Source organism: Olea europaea, chromosome 4, assembly GCF_002742605.1.
Source record: "Olea europaea var. sylvestris chromosome 4, O_europaea_v1, whole genome shotgun sequence".
Taxonomy (NCBI): domain Eukaryota; kingdom Viridiplantae; phylum Streptophyta; class Magnoliopsida; order Lamiales; family Oleaceae; genus Olea; species Olea europaea.
In genome coordinates, this window is record NC_036240.1 from 20,310,279 (window position 1) to 20,332,114 (window position 21,836).

General features: G+C 34.7%; 1 pseudogene; it reads right to left on the reverse strand.

The window, feature by feature from the left end:
- Positions 1-3,395: 3,395 nt before the first annotated feature.
- Positions 3,396-21,733, reverse strand: LOC111393149 (annotated as a pseudogene).
- Between the last annotated feature and the right edge of the window lie 103 nt (positions 21,734-21,836).

Genomic DNA, 21,836 nt, shown 5'->3' on the forward strand with positions numbered 1-21,836 from the left:
GTTATTTATTCATTTCAAACTCTTCTTCTATCAAAGGAGGTGGAAGTTATTTAGTTATTTTGAACTCTTTTTCTAATAAAAGTGGTTGAAAAAAGTTACTTGATCATCTTGAACTCTTCTTAGTTTTTTTTATAAATAGATGTATTGATATGTATTTTGAATTATCGGGTAGAAGAGAAATTTTCATGCTTGTATAAGAGAGTGAGAGAGTATTGCTCTATTGTACTAGTTATATATTGTGAGATTAATGAAAATTTTATTATTTGAGTGAAAAAGCGATATTTTATCACACTCTACCCAACACTAGTATCAGAGCCAAGAAAAAAAGTGACAAAATATTTATTTTCAATTCGATATAGCTTCCTAAAATAGTTTTTTCCAGCCATAGCTACCAAGACTAACAAAGGAGAATTATGAGAATTGAAGCATACAAATAAAGGTGTTCTTAGCATCCTAAGACCTATGGGAAATGGTGGAGAAGGGTTATACAGAACCTACGTCTAAAGCTGATGAAGACGTATTAAGTACAACTGAAAAGGTAGCACTTAAAGAAGCAAGGAAGAAAGATCAGAAGGACATGTACCTAATATATCAAACAATGTGAATTCGCCTATAAATGTTGAAAAGCAAATTTGAAACATTGGAGATGCTTGATAGCAAGTCAATCTTAAAGTATTTTACTCGAGTCATCACAATAGTGAACAATATCAAGCACAATGGAGAAAATATCAAAGATTTGCAGGTAATAGAAAAAATCATTCGTTCCCTAAATTCGTAGTTTGATAATATAGTCATTGTAATTGAAGAATCCAAAGATGTTAGTACTATGACTGTTGATAAACTGTTAGCTTCTCTAGAGATCCATGAGCAATAGATCAATAAGAAAGATTCATCAAAATCTCTTGATCAAACATTGCAATCAAAGTTTTCTCTTCAAGAAAATAAAAAAGAAAAACGATAATCACAACCAAGTTGAGGAAAGAGCCGGTTTCAAAGAAAACAAGGTTTCAACAATAGAGAAACGGGAGGAAGATTTAACATCAACAATGGACATAGAATTCAACAACAATTTTATCAAAAAGGAATATGACAATATAGAGGTCGAGGTAGAGGTAGTGGGCAAGAAAGATGCAAAAATGATTTTAACCATCAAATTGGTGACAAAAAGAACATGCAGTGTTATAACTGTCATAAGTATAGACATTATAATAATGAATGTCATGTAAAGATTGTTGATGATGAAGTTAGCGAAGATACCAACTTTGGTGATACAAGTGATCCACTAATATTGATGGCTCATCATACAACAACAGATAATGAAGATATATGGTTTTTTGATACAAGAGCAAGTAATCACATGACACACCCCGCTCCGTGTAACACCACTAGATCCGGACGTGGCATGTGCCGATGATAGATACCAACTAAAAGTCGGACCCACCATCAAGGCTACTACAAATACAATATATCACTTTTTATACATCATTTTTCTAACAGAATTTCGGCATTATCTCCCCTGTAAACAGGACTAACCAACCTGTGATCAATTTCACACAAATCCTAAACTATAGCACAACACAATAAAGATAAGCCGAAATCTCAACCTTAACAAGACATAAAATGAAATACACATATGGATACAAAACACATAGTGAACCTCATAACTATCTACAAGTGATGCAAAATCACATCTAGACGTGAACATGCATCCCAAAACACTGACTACATGTTCTATGAAGTGAGTCTTCAGCTTACGCAAAGGATTTCCTAGAATAGTATTAACGACTTTCTAGCAACCCACAGAAACATAACAAGGCAAGCAGTTACAACAATCAAAATCGACATTCAGCATAGATAATTTCATTTTTACGCTTCTTCCTCAGAGCATGCGGTCATTAGAAAGAACTATATAACGAGCATGTTTGGGAAAAAAAAGTTGTTGTTTTAGAAGTTGGGATCCACAAATTGTGTGGACCAAAATTCCTAGGTCATAAGATGGAAATTATTTTTGCCAAACATGCTTATCAACGTTCTTCTTCCCTTACAAGTTTATGTTTGACAGAGAGGATTAGATGATATTAAAAAAGAAAAAGAAGTTAAAATCATTTTAATCATATTGTCTAGCCTTGTTGAGTCAGTGCACCCAACCCAACATGCACTATGAATAACACAGCTTCATATGTTCCATTAGAATTATTATTGTTGGAAAAATGAGTTGAATGGCTAATTTTGGCAAAAATTTTGATTGGGACTCGTTTGTTTATTTTGGAAGATCAAAATTGATTTGTGTTCTCCTCCGTGAGAACCTCGAAGTCATATATTTACTTGTCAAAAATGATCATCGGCTGAATGAGAAATTGGAGCTCAAATTGTGCCAATTAAAAGGAATTTGTGTGTTGGAGAAGGTTTGACCGACATAGGAAAATAATGAAAATAAAGACCACTTTATATAGGATTACGCTTTGAAAGTGTATAGTCATGTGTAGTATAAAGGCTCTCTCCATGTGCACGTATAGGGAGAGTGCAAATCTGGATTGAAATAGACTTTGTACCTAGAACTTGTATGCGGACGTGACCTACGTATACGAATATCGGATTGGATTGATAAAAAATTGTACCCCTAGAAGGGCCTATGTTTTGCCAATTTTTTTCTTCCAACTGACCTTTTAAATTCCAAAACTACTGAAACCCCAATAGTTATTGTCATTATAATACAAGTTAATGGCATACTTATGGACAGAATTAACTCACCATTCATGGGGTTAAGTCTCTATATGAAAACCTGTTTTTCCACTATTCCACACAAGAAACAATACAGTTTTTGCATAGTTTCTCTTGGTTTGCATCAGTTTCTGCATAGTTTCTTTTGGTATGCATATTGCATAAATTTAAAGTCCCTTGTCTGTCTGATTTTTTTTTTCTTTTGGTGATATTGTTCTAACACAAGTTCAGTTCGCCTGAGTAGTAATTGAGGTGCTCAAATTCTATCCGTTACTCCATTGTTTCTTGAGAGACAAGTGTTCGAACTAAAAATCAAGCACCTACGGTGAAGGAGCAAATTTGTAAGGAAACTGTGTTCACATAAGTCTCGATTTCAAATTTCATTTGATTCTTTTCCTTGTTTGTTGTAATTTAGATTAACTTATTCTATTTTATTGTAATTAGCAAAATTATTTAATTTGCTATATTTTGGCTAATATTTAGTAAGCTATTGCAAATCCAGTATTTCTGTTGGTTACATATCTGGTGTGTACAAATTTGGTATTTCTGTGTGTTGCAAATCCGGTATGTGCAAATCCGGTATGTGTTCATCCGGTATTTGTTACAGTTACTAATAATTTTTATTCTAACTTACTTCATTTCAGAAGATGATTCATAAAAATACAACAGCAAAGTTAAATGTAAATAGATAAGGAAAACTAGAACAACGTACTACCATGAAAATTCAATCACATCAATCCCAGCTTGGTGAAGCTCGTCTACATACTGCAGTGCTTCTCGGCATTCCTCCCTATCATCAAAGAACTCCTTCTTGTCGCCACCTTCTATTTGATATGTTTCATGGCCTTTACCAGCAACAACCTGTGGCAATAGTTAATGTAAATGATAGAGGATTTCAATAATAAGATTTTTAGTAAATTTTTACCCGTCTCAATAGTTAGCGTAAATGTTTGAATAAATATGAGAAAAGCATAATGGTCATTGAGAACTTACAACTATGTTCCTCACCCATAGCAACAGCATACCGTACGGCAACTCGTCTTATATCATGTAGAAAAAGCCTATGCCCATTAGAGAGAGGTGGATAGTAATCATTTTCTCCATGTTTCAAAAAATCCTGCATTGTCCACCTACACCGGCTAACATGTCGTCTAGTATGTCACTGGCGAGAATAAAATGATTTGGGATCAATACTTCTTCAGCATTTAAAGAAGAAAACACTAATTTCAGTTTTTACACAAGCACAAAAATACAAGTCCACATGCTTGCAGTTGAGAATGGAAGAAGGCGATGATATCATTATACAAAAGAAAAAAAAAATGGAGTATAAGAAACTGTCTCTTTCTTAATAAAATAATTCACACTTCTTTTTTAATTTTTGGTGGGATAGAATACGGTAATACACCAATCAGATATGACTAAACCTGACAAGTAATTTATGTTTTTCTAAAATTTTGGGTCAAGTGTGATACACATCAAAAAAGACATTTCAAATGGTGCGTTGCCATAATATATCAGATAATAAAATATGTAATAAAAATTGAAACTTAGTTAAAAATTTCTGTGGAGTTAACGAAAATCTCTGTAGCAAGGACATTTCAATTAGGATAACGTGTCCGATGCGTGTTGATATTGAAACTCCTCGGACATCTATCATAAACATTTTTCTTTTTTATTAAAAATATATAATATTTTTAATTCCAAATTATTAATATATAACAAATAGGTGCTCTTATTTAAAATATTTCAACAAGAAGGATTAATAAATATAAAATTAAACTTATACTATATAAATGAAAAATAATCAACGTATCAGCAACATATCGTATCAGTACTTTTTCGAAAAATCGCGTGTCGACATATGCCACACATATCGTGTCAGACATATATATTCGTGTCGATGCATCATAGATGAAAATACATTACTAGATTCAATGACATGAGCGGAACATATCCTGAAATAATTGCAAGGATCTTCATTTTTTGGATTGTCTAATGTCAAGATTGTAATGTAACTTTATAGGTTGCAATTTTTGTCATCATGGGCCTCTTTCCTCTGTTACTCTCTCCAGCACAATCAAAAACTTCAGAAGGCACATAAGAATCCAGTCAAAGATGACATAGACATTTCTCCACAAAAACTTAAGCTAATATTTGAGCAATAACAATGGTCCTAAGTTTGCGTTTGTGTGAAGGCTAGTAATATACATTTAGAATAAAAATGCTCCAAATATCAAAAGGGAAATCTACCTAACACATCATGAAGGAAAACTGATTTTGATAAACAATTTATTTTGCAATAATCGAGTGTACAGCAATCTGGAAATTCAAGAATTCCTCTTATGGCAAGCAAATATCAAGTTTGAAATTTTAGCAGCCACTATCCTCTGCCACTGATGAAATATATTTTCAAAATTTTCACAAGTTTTTTATTGTTCTATTATTTCGGCAACAGATTTTGAATTCAATTGAACCTGGAAATTTAAAATTCAGATAATTGTCAGCTCATTTGCATGGTCTTAATTCTGTATTGAAAAAATTTATTATGTAGATAGTGACCAATATTTGAGGTACCCTTCTTTCAGATCTATTATATATTGCTCTTGGGCAACCTACAAACAGATCCATTCCAAGAACTTGGGGACTGGGTAAAGTGATCAGTCTCCAAATATGGGAGGCTCATTGCTAAAGCTGAGATAATGAAAAATTACTATTTAGGCAATTCAGAAAACGAGGAAAAAAATTCTCTATAGTCAAGATTGACCGACTTTGAGTACCTTTACACGATAGACTTCAACAAATGATAAAAGAGTAATGGCACAAATTATTGAGTCACATAACTGCAGTAAATCCCAAATAGGGAAACTTGTTGTCTTGCAACATAGAATGAAAAATGAAAAGTAATGTCCACCTCCCATCCCACATCTTTCCCTTCTTTCTCCTTCCTTGGTAGGGAATCCCAGAGGTAAGGCATAATATTCCCTCCTTTCATGGTGTTTTCATATTCTTTAGTTAATAAGTAGGATCCATGTCTATCCCTCCACAATAACTTTATCTATTATTCAACAAAACACGTAGTGGTCAGTGTCCAACTGTGAAAAATAGACAGTAAATGGCACATGATTGTGTTTCCAAAACTATGAAGGACGTTAGTAGTTTATTTACTAGCCAGAGGCAGGAGATTAGCTAATATCTAGTGAATATAATGTGGATAATGTTGAATGCGTGGACCCTAACATCTTGTACAATTTTCTTCTTGACCGTGGTTCGATCCCAAGGGGAACATTAGGAATTCGTACATGTATTAGGTCACTCACCCTAATATTTTCATACTATCTAAAAGGTATTCAAGCAAGACCTATTTGTATGTCATAGTAGAGAGAAACACGGAGAGGCATAACTCCAGAATACATTGTTCTCTTCTTTGATAGTGTGCAATTCTTTAGCGAGCTATGTGAACATAGCTCTCGCATTGAGAGAAACAACTTAAATGGCATATTTTATTACTTTTGTTTTTTTATTTCACATTATTAAAAGCTCTGGGTAATATGTGTTATTCGTTTAATCCTTGAAAAATAAAATGCTTGCTTTTAAATGTATATAAATTGAGATACTTCTAGCTTTTGACACACATATAAATATAAAGAAAAGAAATAACAGCAAGCAAACAATGCGACTTTTAGTAGGAGAATAAATCACCAAAAAAAAACTAGGATGAACCGGTAAAATGAAAACTCGCAGCTTGTAAAACACATACCGGTGATGACCCTCATTGGCCCAAGTTCTCTCACATAATCAAGAAGTCTGGACAATGTATTAGGCGTATGAGCAAAGTCCACGATTACGAAAAGCATGTTCCTCATCTATGATCTCAAAACTACCAGGAATAGCATCAACCTCTTTAATGCCTATAACAATGTCCTCCAAATGGGCCCCAACTGCAATTCCAATAACTATAGTAGCCAAAATGTTGTAAATATTGTGCCTCTCAAGCAGACCCGATGTAATATTCCTTGTGGTGTATTGACCAAAACCTGCATCTAGAATAGAGATAATTCAAACTTCGAAGGATGATCATCAGCCTTCTTATTCTCCATTGCAAAGGTCACAACAGGTACATCAGGATTCCCTTGTGCAACAAAGAAAGCTACACTGAGGTCATTGATTTTAACAACTTTGCGATGGTGTTTTGGATCCACCGTCTTCAAAAAGAGTTTAGCCTTGGCATCCCTATACTCATCCTCAGTCTCGTGAAAATCCAAATGATCCCTAGTTAAGTTTGTGAAAATTGTAATATCAAAATCAACCATATCACACATTCCTAGTGCCAATCCATGAAAAGAAGTCCCCATAACTAATGCCTCTGTGCCGTTATGTACCATCTTTGCCATCAACTTTTGAACCAAAACAAAACAGCATCAGGGTGTTATCCCCATGGACTTAATACACCACAGTACTCAACATCCTGATCCCACCCGCTTGCTAAAACCCCCCATAGCCGATTGAATGGTTGGATAGCCACTCAACTGTTCACTATACTTCCTCAACCCCATTGCCTCATAAATACCCTTGATAAAAAATGCAATGGTTGTCTTCCCATTTGTCCCTTGACATACTATTAGAGGGACATCTATAAAACGAAGCCGCCAGTGCAGCAAGCACTGTATTAGTATCCTCTACAATAACCAAAGCCTTGGACCCCAATGTCTCCTCTATATCAACCTTCTTACTAGCCACAACTACAACAACCACTCTCTTATCCTCCTCGGATAAAAACAGATGCCCGTCAGTTTTCCTCCCAATACAGCACACAAATTAATTGCAACTTGCAACAACTCGTGAATCATGTGAAATTCCACTGATTTCAACCTCTAAATTACCATATACTACTATGGGGACTACTTTATTCTCATCTAAAAGCTCCATTAAGCTCATTTTAAACTTGGGTTCCACAATTCGAGCCTTTGTTTTACCAAATTCATCAAAATCAATATCAAACGAAGATAACTTGCTCGATAATTCTCCATCACTAACCTCAAAATCAGACCTTTCGAAGCTTTCCTCGTCACTTTCATTCTCATTTTCATCATCAGAAATATCAGCCAACCCTTGAAGCTCTTTAATTTTGTCTAAATCTACTACTTCTTCAGGCTCTAATTCTGTTGAATGTAGTGTAAATTTGACCAAAAAAATTCTAGAAATAAGAAGAAGTTCCAAAATCATCAAGAAGCTTTAGAAGTATGAAGATGATGAATATATGACTTAGTCAAAATTCAACTTGGTTAAGCAGAAGTTTTTTAATGAACAGAAGAATTTTACATGGTTAAGGAAAAGCTCGCATTGGTTAAGAGCTATTAAAGAATTACGTAATTATCTTGAACTCTTCTTCTATTAAAGAAGGTGGAAGTTACTTAATCATTTTGAACTCTTCTTCTATCAAAGGAGGTGAAAGTTATTTATTCATTTCAAACTCTTCTTCTATCAAAGGAGGTGGAAGTTATTTAGTTATTTTGAACTCTTTTTCTAATAAAAGTGGTTGAAAAAAGTTACTTGATCATCTTGAACTCTTCTTAGTTTTTTTTATAAATAGATGTATTGATATGTATTTTGAATTATCGGGTAGAAGAGAAATTTTCATGCTTGTATAAGAGAGTGAGAGAGTATTGCTCTATTGTACTAGTTATATATTGTGAGATTAATGAAAATTTTATTATTTGAGTGAAAAAGCGATATTTTATCACACTCTACCCAACACTAGTATCAGAGCCAAGAAAAAAAGTGACAAAATATTTATTTTCAATTCGATATAGCTTCCTAAAATAGTTTTTTCCAGCCATAGCTACCAAGACTAACAAAGGAGAATTATGAGAATTGAAGCATACAAATAAAGGTGTTCTTAGCATCCTAAGACCTATGGGAAATGGTGGAGAAGGGTTATACAGAACCTACGTCTAAAGCTGATGAAGACGTATTAAGTACAACTGAAAAGGTAGCACTTAAAGAAGCAAGGAAGAAAGATCAGAAGGACATGTACCTAATATATCAAACAATGTGAATTTGCCTATAAATGCTGAAAAGCAAATTTGAAACATTGGAGATGCTTGATAGCAAGTCAATCTTAAAGTATTTTACTCGAGTCATCACAATAGTGAACAATATCAAGCACAATGGAGAAAATATCAAAGATTTGCAGGTAATAGAAAAAATCATTCGTTCCCTAAATTCGTAGTTTGATAATATAGTCATTGTAATTGAAGAATCCAAAGATGTTAGTACTATGACTGTTGATAAACTGTTAGCTTCTCTAGAGATCCATGAGCAATAGATCAATAAGAAAGATTCATCAAAATCTCTTGATCAAACATTGCAATCAAAGTTTTCTCTTCAAGAAAATAAAAAAGAAAAACGATAATCACAACCAAGTTGAGGAAAGAGCCGGTTTCAAAGAAAACAAGGTTTCAACAATAGAGAAACGGGAGGAAGATTTAACATCAACAATGGACATAGAATTCAACAACAATTTTATCAAAAAGGAATATGACAATATAGAGGTCGAGGTAGAGGTAGTGGGCAAGAAAGATGCAGAAATGATTTTAACCATCAAATTGGTGACAAAAAGAACATGCAGTGTTATAACTGTCATAAGTATAGACATTATAATAATGAATGTCATGTAAAGATTGTTGATGATGAAGTTAGCGAAGATACCAACTTTGGTGATACAAGTGATCCACTAATATTGATGGCTCATCATACAACAACAGATAATGAAGATATATGGTTTTTTGATACAAGAGCAAGTAATCACATGACACACCCCGCTCCGTGTAACACCACTAGATCCGGACGTGGCATGTGCCGATGATAGATACCAACTAAAAGTCGGACCCACCATCAAGGCTACTACAAATACAATATATCACTTTTTACACATTATTTTTCTAACAAAATTTCGGCATTATCTCCCCTGTAAACAGGACTAACCAACCTGTGATCAATTTCACACAAATCCTAAACTATAGCACAACACAATAAAGATAAGCCGAAATCTCAACCTTAACAAGACATAAAATGAAATACACATATGGATACAAAACACATAGTGAACCTCATAACTATCTACAAGTGATGCAAAATCACATCTAGACGTGAACATGCATCCCAAAACACTGACTACATGTTCTATGAAGTGAGTCATACTAACAAACTTGGTCGTGTGACTTTGACTCCAAAATCAAGGCTCAACTCCAAAAGATGCCCAAATTCTCAACTGCTGCATGATAAGGAAAAACGTGGAAAAATATGTACGCCAAAATCAACTCGATTGGTACGTTGTCTCGATATTCGTATCGCCGCCTGAAATATAATATCATTTTTAAATCAATAATTAACCATTTTAAGAAATTTCATTAATTAAATAGGCTATACCCAAACTTAATTATTTCACGTTTATGCGATTTCTAAAGTCTCTTTAATTACTAAAATTAATTTTTCTTTCATTTTACTCAATTTCATAGTTTATTACAATTAACCCCTTCAATAAAATTAAATTTAACCTAACAATCTAACAACTATAAAATCATACATAACTTAACAATAAGTAACTTTTTTACTTACCTTTCAAAATTGAGAAATTCAAGCCTAATAGAATAGAACACTTAATTCATAATACATTAGCAAATTTTCCCCTTTTTTCCTTCTTTTTCTTCTTCTTTTCCCTTTTTTTTCCCCTCTTTTTCCTTTCTCTTTTTCTCTCTTTTCCTTCTCTGTACCTTTTTTTTCTTTTGTGTTGTGTGTGTTATATGTTATTAATCTGGTTTTGGGTGGAATTGGATTGATATCAATCCAATTTCACCGCCTCATTATACTATTTTTTTTTGTTTGACTTTTCTTTTTAAAAAAAAAAAACTTAATGTATTACAAAACTCACCCCTTTAAAAGAATTTCGTCCTCAAAATTCAATTGATCATGTATGAAAAAGTCGTGGTTACTAAGAACGTATCTGCTCTTCACTTTCCCAAGTCGCTTCTTCTACAACATGATTTCTCCACAAAACTTTAACCAAAGGAATAGTCTTACTACGCAAGACCTGTTCATTCCTATCCAATATCTGAACTAGTTTTTCTTCATAGGTAAGATTTTCCTTCAGCTCTACTGGTTGTGATTTCAAAACAAGAGATGGATCTGGAATATACTTACGAAGCATAGAAACATGAAGTACATCATGAATTCTAGACAATTCTATTGGCAAGGCCAATCAATACGCAACTAGACCGATGCGTTCAACGATCTCATATGGGCCAATATACCTCGGACTCAATTTACCTCGTTTACCAAATCTGATAACACCTTTCCATGGAGACAATCGCAGGAAAACTCTATCCCCAATATCAAATTCAAGGTTTCCTCTACGTCTATCTGCATAGTTCTTCTGTCTATCTTGGGCTGTCTTTAACTTTTCTTTAATTATTTTTACTTTCTCAGCAGTAATCTGGACATATTCAGGACCCAATAACTTTCTTTCACCAACTTCATCCCAACATACTGGAGTTCTGCATTTCCTACCATACAGTGCTTCAAAAGGAGCAATTTCTATAGTTGAATGATAACTGTTATTATAAGTAAACTCTATCAAAAAAAGATGAGTATCCCAATTTCCTTTGAACTGTAGTACACAAGCTCGTAACATGTCTTCCAGAGTCTAAATAGTTCTTTCTGATTGACCATCTGTTTGTGGATGAAAAGTTGTACTAAAATGAAGTTTAGTACCCATAACTTTCTGCAAACTGGGCCAAAATTTAGAAGTGAAATGAGAATCTCTATCTGAAACAATAGATACTGGTGTCCCATACAAACTGATTATCTCATCAACATATATTTTTGCCAATTTATCTAATGAGCAAGTGACTTTAATAGGCAAAAATCTAGCAGTTTTCGTCAATCTATCTACAATGATCCATATGCCATCAATTCCACTCTGAGTACGTGGAAGTCCAAATAGAAAATTCATAGTAATGTGTTCCCATTTTCACTCAGGAATAGGCAACGTTTGTAACAATCCTGCTATTTTCTGACGATCTGGTTTAACTTGCTGGCAAATGAGACATCTGGAGACAAACTCAGCTATTTCTCTCTTCATTCCATGCCACCAATAGTGTTCTTTGAGTACTTGATACATTTTTGTACCACCTGGATGCATCGCGTAAGCTAAACTATGTGCCTCTTATAGAATTTCTCCCTTCAATTTTGAATCATCTGGAACACATAATTAAACTATGTGCCTCTTATAGAATTTCTCCCTTCAATTTTGAATCATCTGGAACACATAATCTGTTTCCCATAACTAAAGCTTCATCCTCTTGAATGGTATAATCTGTATGCTTATCTTTACTAACTTCTTCTTTCAATTTGCTCAACACTAGATCTTGAGTTTGAGTTTCTCTAACTGTATCAATCAAAGTAGGCCTCACTTGGAAGTTGGCAAACAATGCTCCTACACTGGTAACTGATAATTGAGCATGAGAAGCTCTGAACTACCAAACAAAGATGAACATACTGCATTAGTCTGATTCATAGGACTCGATATTTTTCGACTGAGAGCATCAGCAACTACATTAGCCTTCCCTGGATGATAATCAATCTTGCAGTCGTAATCTTTTATCAGCTCTAACCATCTTCTTTCCCTCAAGTTTAACTCTTTTTGATCAAAAATATACTTTAAGCTCTTATGATCTGTATATATCTGACATCTCTCACCATACAAGTAATGTCTCCAAATTTTCAAGGCTAGGACAACTGCAGCTAGCTCTAAGTCATGTGTAGGATAACTCAGTTCATGTTTCTTCAACTGCCTGGAAGCATACGCTAATTCTTTCTAGTCAAGCTGGTCAAAGGAAGAGCAATTTTGGAAAATCCCTCTACAAAACGACGGTAATAACCTGCTAAGTCAAGAAAACTTTGGATTTCTGTCACATTAGTAGGCCTTTCCCATTTTACCACTACCTATGTTTTTTGCGGGTCAACATAAATTCCTTCTGCTGATATGACATGTCCCAAAAATATAACTTTAACAAGCCAGAACACATTTACTGAATTTAGCATACAACTGCTCATCATTTAGAGTCTGCAAGATAATTCTGAGATGCTCTGTGTGTTCATCGTGATTATGAGAGTATACTAAAATATCATCAATGAATACAATCACAAATCTGTCTAAATACGGGCGAAACACTCTATTCATCATATCCATAAATGCTGCCGGTGCGTTGGTCAACCCAAATGGCACCATATCTTGTCCTAAAAGCAGTTTTTGGCACATCACTGTCCCTGATTTTAAGTTGATGATATCCAGAATGCAAATCAATCTTTGAAAATACTGCAGCACCTCGAAGTTGATCAAACAGATCATCAATACGTGGCAAAGGATATTTATTGCGAATTGTCACCTTGTTCAATTGTCTGTAATCTATGCACAGTCGCATGGTGCCATCTTTCTTTTTCACAAACAAAATTGGTGCTCCCCACAGAGATATACTAGGTCTGATGAATCCCTTGTCTACCAACTCTTGCAACTGAACCTTTAGCTTTTTCAATTCTGCTGGTGCCATTCTATAGGGTGCCCATGAAATAAGTGCAGTTCCTGGAGTCAGATCTATAGTGAACTCCATATCTCTGTCTGATGGTAAGCCTGGTAATTCTTCTGAAAATACATCAGGAAAATCCTTGACCACTGGGATATCTTCAAGTTTTAGTTTGCTAACATCTGTATCAATTACATGAGCCAAATATGCATGGCAACCCTTGTTGAGTAATCTTCTAGCATCAATAGCAAATATCACACAAGACGGTAAAATTCTACGCTGTCCATTGAATATAATTTCAAGTTGTCCTGACTGTCTAAACACAACCTCCTTTTGAATGTAATCAACTGAAGCTCGATTTGTTGCCAGAAAGTCCATAGCCAAGATAACATCGAAATCATGTATGTCAAGAGGTATTAAATTTGTCTTTAGCTCGTTCTCCTTTACCTTAATCCCACAATCTCGATATATATTGTTTGCTAATAGTGATTCTCCTATTGGTGTATTCACTACCAAACAACTGCCTAAAAGTTATGGCTTTTGATTAGCATATAAAGCAAATGCAAATGACATAAAAGAATGTGTAGATCCAGGATCAATCAAAATACGAGCATTTCTATCAAAAATAGACAACATACCCATGATAACATCTGGTGACTCCTCTGCCGCCTGCTGACTCATAGCAAAAACCTTACCATGGGTCTTCGGTCGTCCTGACTGTCCTTTTGATTTTGTACCACTACTGCTTGCGATATTAGACTGGGGTACACTGTTTGTACCTACTCTGTTAGCTGAATCATTTCTCTGAGTCTGATTCTGTCTTATACTACCAGCACTCTGCTGAGAAAACATCCTCTGTGCCATGCTACTCTTCTGTGATAGAACTGGACAATTTCTTCTGATGTGTCCGCCTTGACCACAATGATAACAGACTCTGCTCCCTTTGAACTTTAAACACGTGGCGAAATGAGGTCTTCTACATAATTGACAATAAGGAAGTCTAGTATTAGTAAAACTCTCGCCCTATCTCGGAGTAAATAATCTCTGGGAAGAACCCTGAGTATAAGTACGACTGGCCACTGGCTGTTGCACAGTACTGGGACTGAATCTAGGGCCCTGACTTCCCCGTGATCGACATTTGAATTGACCCGAACTGGACACACTGGGTCGAAATCCTCTACTGTCCCTCTGAGGTAGTCTACAGTTAGAAGCACTCACCATTGTCTGACTACCACTTGGCCTATCAGAAATGCTCTTTTCTACTCTCAAAGCTGATTCCACCAATTTGTCAAATTCATTCCAGCCTGCAGCTGTTACTACTGACCTGATTTCTTCCCTTAACCCATTTTCAAACCGTCTGCTTTATCAATTTCGTTGCTTACCAGAACTTGGGCATACTTTGAAAGTTTAATAAATTTCACCTGATATTCTGCAACTGTCATCTGCCTTTGTACTAGTTTCAGAAATTCTTCCTGCTTTGCATCTTTATAGAATTGAGGGTAATAGGCATCATAAAAGATACGACGAAAATCTGTCCAAGTAATGATGAAATAGTCTAGATATGCGCTCCGTACCGACTGCCACCAATCATACGCATTTTCCTCTAATAAGAAGGTGGCAAGACACAACTTCCGATCGTTTAAGCAACCCATAACATCAAATACCTTCTCTATCTTGGTCATCCATGCCTGCGCAACTGCAAGATCGGCTGTGCCAGTGAACACTTTAGCTCCTAACTTTGTAGCCCTTTCAATACTAAAATCTCTGTCAGTATTACGCATAGCAGATGCAACGGCAATAGCAATTCTTTCAACGGCAATAGGATCAGTTCCAATCACATTTCCCTGTCCCTATTGTTTAGGAGGCTGGTGAACTGATTCACTACTCTCTTGGGCTCTCTCAGTTTATCTCTATCAGCAGCAATGTGAGACTGGGGCAACATATCTTGGAGCCTTTGAGTTTTGTCACCATGAGGCATGACTCACCTACAGTTATGCATAATATGCTAAACATCAGAATGTATGCATGTACAATGCAAATCCATGAACTCTAATGCATGCTCTGATACCAAATTGACACACCCCACCCTGTGTAGCACCACTAGATTCGGACGTGGCATGTGCCGATGATAGATACCAACTAAAAGTCGAACCTACCATCAAGGCTACTACAAATACAATATATCACTTTTTATACATCATTTTTCCAACAGAATTTCAGCATTATCTCCCCTGTAAACAGGACTAACCAACCTGTGATCAATTTCACACAAATCTCAAATTATAGCACAACACAATAAAGATAAGCCAAAATCTCAACCTTAACAAGACATAAAATGAAATATACATATGGATACAAAGCACATAGTGAGCTCCATAACTAACTACAAGTGATGCAAAATCACATCTAGACGTGAACATGCGTCCCAAAACACTGACTACATGTTCTATGAAGTGAGTCATATTAACAAACTATGTCGTGTGGCTTTGACTCCAAAATCAAGGGTCAACTCCAAAAGATGCCAAGATTCTCAACTGCTGCATGATAAGGAAAAACATGAAAAAATATATGAGTTAATAGCTCAGTGAATGGAGAAGTTCAAAATAAATATATTTTTTCATTTATACATTTTTATTGAAATCAAATTCATATCATTTGATAATTCACAAGCTACCATCATGTAATTATAGCCAAAAAGTGAAATATTCACATAAGGTCATAAAATATCATCTTAAAATCATGATATAAATATCAGCTGATAACCATACTATAATCTCATCACATTAAACGTGCTGAAAAATCCACCAAAAATGTACCATCTGACTGAAATATATAATCCATCCCTCAGGCTTAGAACTTTCGCTACAGGCCTTTGGGCCCTCCGTGAACGAAAGTCGATCTCAAAGACCTCTCATAATCAATTCTAGAATACGGCTAAGGCCCCTCAATGAACTATACGTACACAATCGAGATCCCTTCATCCCCGGTCCAAGACCCCTCAGTATAGTATAGAACACGGCCAAGGCCCCTCAGTGAACTAGAAGAAATATATAATCACGGGTACTTTTCTGGTCGATCTCAAAATCATATCTCATATTCCAATTCACAATGTAACGTATACAATCTTCGAAATCCCACATGTATCATAATAAAAGATATTTCCATAATAACCATGTAATTCGAACACATAATTGCATATAATTACACATATTTTAACAATAAACTTAATTTATAAATACTTTAAAAATATTTATATTTTTCCACTCACAGAACTATGTACGTCAAAATTAACTCGATTGGTAAGTTGTTCCGATATTCGTATCGCCACCTGAAATATGATATCATTTTTAAATTAATAATTAACTATTTTAAGAAATTTCATTAATTAAATAGGCTATACCCAAACTTAATAATTTCACGTTTAGACGATTTCTAAAGTCTCTTTAATTACTAAAATTAATTTTTTGTTTCATTTTACTCAATTTCATAGTTTATTACACTTAACCCCTTCAATAAAATTAAATTTAACTTAACAATCTAACAACTATAAAATCAAACATAACTTAACAATAAGTAATTTTTTTACTTACCTTTCAAAATTGAGAAATTCAAGCCTAATAGAATAGAGCACTTAATTCCTAACACATTGGTAAATTTTTCCCTTTTTCCCTTTTTTCCTTCTTTTTCTTCCTCTTTTCCCTTTTTTTCCTCTTTTTCCTTTCTCTTTTCCTTCTCTGTACCATTTTTTTTGTGTGTTGTGTGTGTTATATGTTATTAATTTGGTTTTGGGTGGAATCGGATTGATATCAATCCAATTCCACCACCTCATTATACTATCTTTTTTTGTTTGACTTTTTTTTTCTTTTAAAAAAAAAAACTTAATGTATTACATCACATGTGTGGTAGAAAGCATACGTTCATGGAGTTTGATGAAACTCCGCATGGACATGTCTCTTTCGGCGACCTCTCCAAAGTTCCAGTAAAAAGAAGATATAACATTTTAAAAAAGCTCAATAATGGCGGTTACAGTTATATTAGTGATGCCTATTACATGCCGGATATTAAGCATAATTTATTAAGTCTAGGACAACTCCTAGAAAAGGGATACAACATAAGCGTAAAAGACTTCTACCTGATAATCAAAGATGATCTTGAAAATCCAATATCCCAAGTACGAATATCTAAAAATAGAATGTTTGCTTTAAACATTCCTCATGACTCACCAAAATGTCTAAGTGCTATTACAAATGATAATAATTGGTTGTGGCACTTGAGACCTGGACAAATTTAAATTTTGAAGGACTAAGATTGTTGTCAAAGAAAAAGATGCTGAAATGGCTGCCAAATATTGATCATCCGAATGAAATTTGTGAAAGTTGTGTTCTTAGCAAGAATGCAAGGGAAACAAGTTGGAGAGCAAAAAAGCCACTGAGTTGGTCCATACAGATATATGTGGTTCGTTGAAACCAATATCAAACGGATAAAACATGTACTTTCTTACATTTATTGATGATTATTGTAGAAAGACATGAGTATCTTTCTTAAAAGAAAGTAAGAGGTGTTGAATGTATTCAAAGAATTCAAGAATATTGAAAAACAAAGTAGCTATCACATAAAGATGTTACAATCAGATTAGGGAGGAGAATATACTTTTGACATATTCAAAGGTTTTTGTAGGGATGGCAGTGGGTCAGTGCCCCATCTCGTCTTGTCCTATTTGTTGCCTTTTTTTTTTTTTTTTACATTTTCAAAATTTCAAGTTACTATTATTAAAGAATAAAATTTAAAATTTAAATTTTAAAATTCAAAGCAAATAATGCTCAAACTAACATTTTTCTTCTTCTTCACGGGACGGGAGCAACGCCAATCTGTCGCAACGAGTTTTTTTGCCATCTCTAGATTTTTGTAGTTTGAATGGCATCAGGCAACAGTTCATACCAACTTATACTCTCCAATTGAATGGGATAGCTAAACGAAAGAATCGCACAATTCTCGATATGGCAAAAAGTATGTTAAAAGATAAAAAAAATTACCTAAAGGATTTTGGGTTGAAATAGTTTCCACTGCAATATATTTATTGAATCGATGTCCTACCAAAAATGTTCGTGGAGTAACAGCTGAAGAGGCCTGGAGCACATATAAGCCTAGTGCAAATCACCTTCGAGTATTTGGATGTATAGCTTATGTGAAGATTCCAGAAGCAAGAAGAACTAAACTTGATGACAAATGACAAAAATGTATATTGGCTATGGTGATAGGATAATGAGATACAAGTTATACAATCCCATCACAAAAGATATTATCATGAGTCAAGACGTAATCTTTGAAAAATATAAAGCTAAGAATTGGGAGAATGCTAAACACGTCAAGCAAGTTCATTTGATTCGTGAGCAAGAAGAACTTCATCAATGTCAACCACCAAACAATGAAGCAAGTGACACACAAACAGATGTATCTGGCTCATCCACAACATCAGAAGATTCATCAGCATCATCCTCTGAAGAAAGGCTGAGAAAGATGAGAAGCTTGAGAGATATTTATGATGCTACTGAGCAATAAGGTGAACACTATGAATTGTTTTGTTTATTAGCTGATAGTGAATCACTTTCTTTTGAAGAAGCTTCAACAGATAAAAGATAGCAAAAAGCAATGGATGAAAAAGTTAGTTCTATTGAGAAGAACAACAGATGAAAACTCACCGACTTACCTAAAGGAAAAAGGCCATTGGAGTAAAATGGGGTGTACAAAATTAAAAAGAATATACAATGCGAAATTCAAAGGTATAAAGCAAGGTTGGTTACACAATGTTACTCTCAAAAAGCAAGAATTGACCGTGGAGAAATATTTGCACCTGTTGCATGCATGGAGACAATTCTATTGTTGATTTCACTGGCAACACAGATGAAAATTTTATCAGCTTGATGTCAAGACAGCATTTCTAAATGAATATCTTGAAGAAGACATTTATGTCAAGCAACCACCAAGATACGTACAAGAGGGTTAACTCAATAAAGTTTATAAATTAAAAAAAGCTCTTTATGGACTTGAGCAAGCCCCGGAGCATGGATTACCAGTATTGACAATTACTTTAAAAAGAATAGGTTCATGCAATGTCCATATAAACATGCAGTATATGTAAAACGAGAACAAGATGGCAATATACTATTTATTTGTTTATATGCGGATGATTTGATTTTTACGGGTAACAATCCATCCAATGTTTGAAGCCTTCAAAGAAAATATGATGAAAGAATTTGAATGACTGATGTTGGATTGATGGCGCACTTTCTTAGGATTGAAGTTAAGCAACAAGAAGATGGGATTTTTATTTCTAAAAGTACCTACGTAGCATATATTTTAAAGAAATTTGAAATGGAGAAGTGTAATTCGGTTACTACTCTAGTTGAAAGCGTACTGGAACTACACAAAAATGAAGATGGTGATGTTGATCCTACTTATTTCAAGAGTTTGGTTAAAAGCCTTAGATATCTAACATGCATCCGACTTGATATACTATATAGCGTAGGATTGATCAACAGATACATAGAGACACCATATCAGTCTCATCTTAATGCAGCAAAAAGAATACTCGCTATCTTAAAGGTACAATCAATGAAGACTTACTTTATACATCTACTAATAATTTAAAGCTCATTGGTTATTTAGATAGTGATTGGGGAAGAGATATAGATGAAAGGAGAAGTACAAGTGGATTCGTAATTTTTATTAGAGAAACTGCATTCACATGGTCGTCCAAAAATCAACCAATTGTTACTTTATCTAGCTGTGAAGCTAAGTATGCTGCTGCAAGTTCAGCTGTGTATTATGGTATCTGGTTGCGCAATATGCTGACATATTTGGGATTTTCTTAAGAAAAATCCACTGAGATTTATATTGATAACCGATCAGTAATTGCACTTGCAAAGAATCCAGTCTATCATGAAAGAAGCAAACATATAGACACGTCTTCCTTTTATTCGAGAACACATAAAGATGAAAGAAGTGGACTTATTACTATGTAGAACAAATGATCAAGCAGAATATATTTTTACCAAACCACTTAAACATGATGTGCTTACTAGACCGAGATTTATGCTTGGAATTGTCAAGTTTGAGGGAGATGTTGAATGTAGAGTAAACTTGACCAAGGAAATTCTAAAAATAATAAGAAGTTGCAAAATCATCAAGAAGTTTTAGAAGTGTGAAGATGATGAATATATGACTTGGTCAAAATTCAACTTAGTTAAGCAAAAGTTTTTAATCGGATGGAAGAATCTTACATGGTTAAGGAAAAACTCGTCATTGGTCGAGAGCTATTAAAGAGTTACTTAATCATCTTGAACTCTTCTTTTATTAAAGGAGGTGGAAGTTAATTATTTTGAACTCTTCTTTTATCAAATGAGGTGGAAGTTACTTATTCGTTTTGAACTCTTCTTCCAATAAAGAAAGCTGAAGAAAGTTATTTGATCATCTTGAACTTTTTTTAAATTTTCTATATATAGATGTATTTGTATGTATTTTGAATTATCGGGTAGTAGAAAAATTTTCATGCCTGTATAGGAGATTGATTAAGAGAAAATTGCTCTATTGTACTAGTTATATATTGTGAGAGTAATGAAATTTTTTTTATTTGAGTAAAAAAGTGATATTTTTTCACCACTTCTACCAACAAATTCCTCAATTCCCTCGAGCTCCGGCTTAGGCTTCCCATTAGGACCCGGCTTAATAAGTCCCTTCTTAATAAACTCTTGGCGTTTTAAAGCAATGGCCTTGTCTATTTCACCAAAAAGATCATCCCCAGAATCTTCACTGTTAAGAGCAATGGGATTATCATCAGTTTCTTCGAGGGCTTTGAGGAAAACGGGCTGGTTTTTCTTGAAATCTTCTTCTTGAATCTTGCGGGCCCGGGCTGCCTGCGATGAATTTGCTGGGACTTGTTGACACCGTGCATGGAATCCTCAGGGGCTGCAGGAGGGTCGTCATCTGATGGGGTTGGATAATATTTTCCGTCAGGGCCAATAGTGGAGACACTGGTGGTGGTGGTCAAAAGTAGCGGTTTGAAGCAAAGTTGGTGGTGGTGTAGAAATGGGAACGGGAATGGGGCGGCAAGTTTGAGTTTATTAGAGAGAGAAACTGGCGGAGGAAGTGGTTGTGAGAGAGAGTTAAAAGCATAATTTACTGTGTGTTGAGAGAGAGAGGTTTTAGCGTGCAATGGAAAAGGATGGGGAGGATTGGAAAGATGGATGATGCGACATTGGAAGTAGATAAATACGTCGACGTATGCTCAAAAATTGTAAATCGCTGGAATAATGCTATTTGCAGTCGCTCACTGCGACAGTCGCCCTACGTGGCATACACATGGCAGGTGGTTATTTGATGCATTAATGAATAAAAAAACTACCACATTAATGTATCGAATAATCACATGTCATGTGTATGCCACGAAGGACGACTATCGCAGTGAGCGACTACGAATAGCATTACTCAAATCGTTGTGGTTTCATTGACAAACTCGATTTTATTTCTAAATTATTC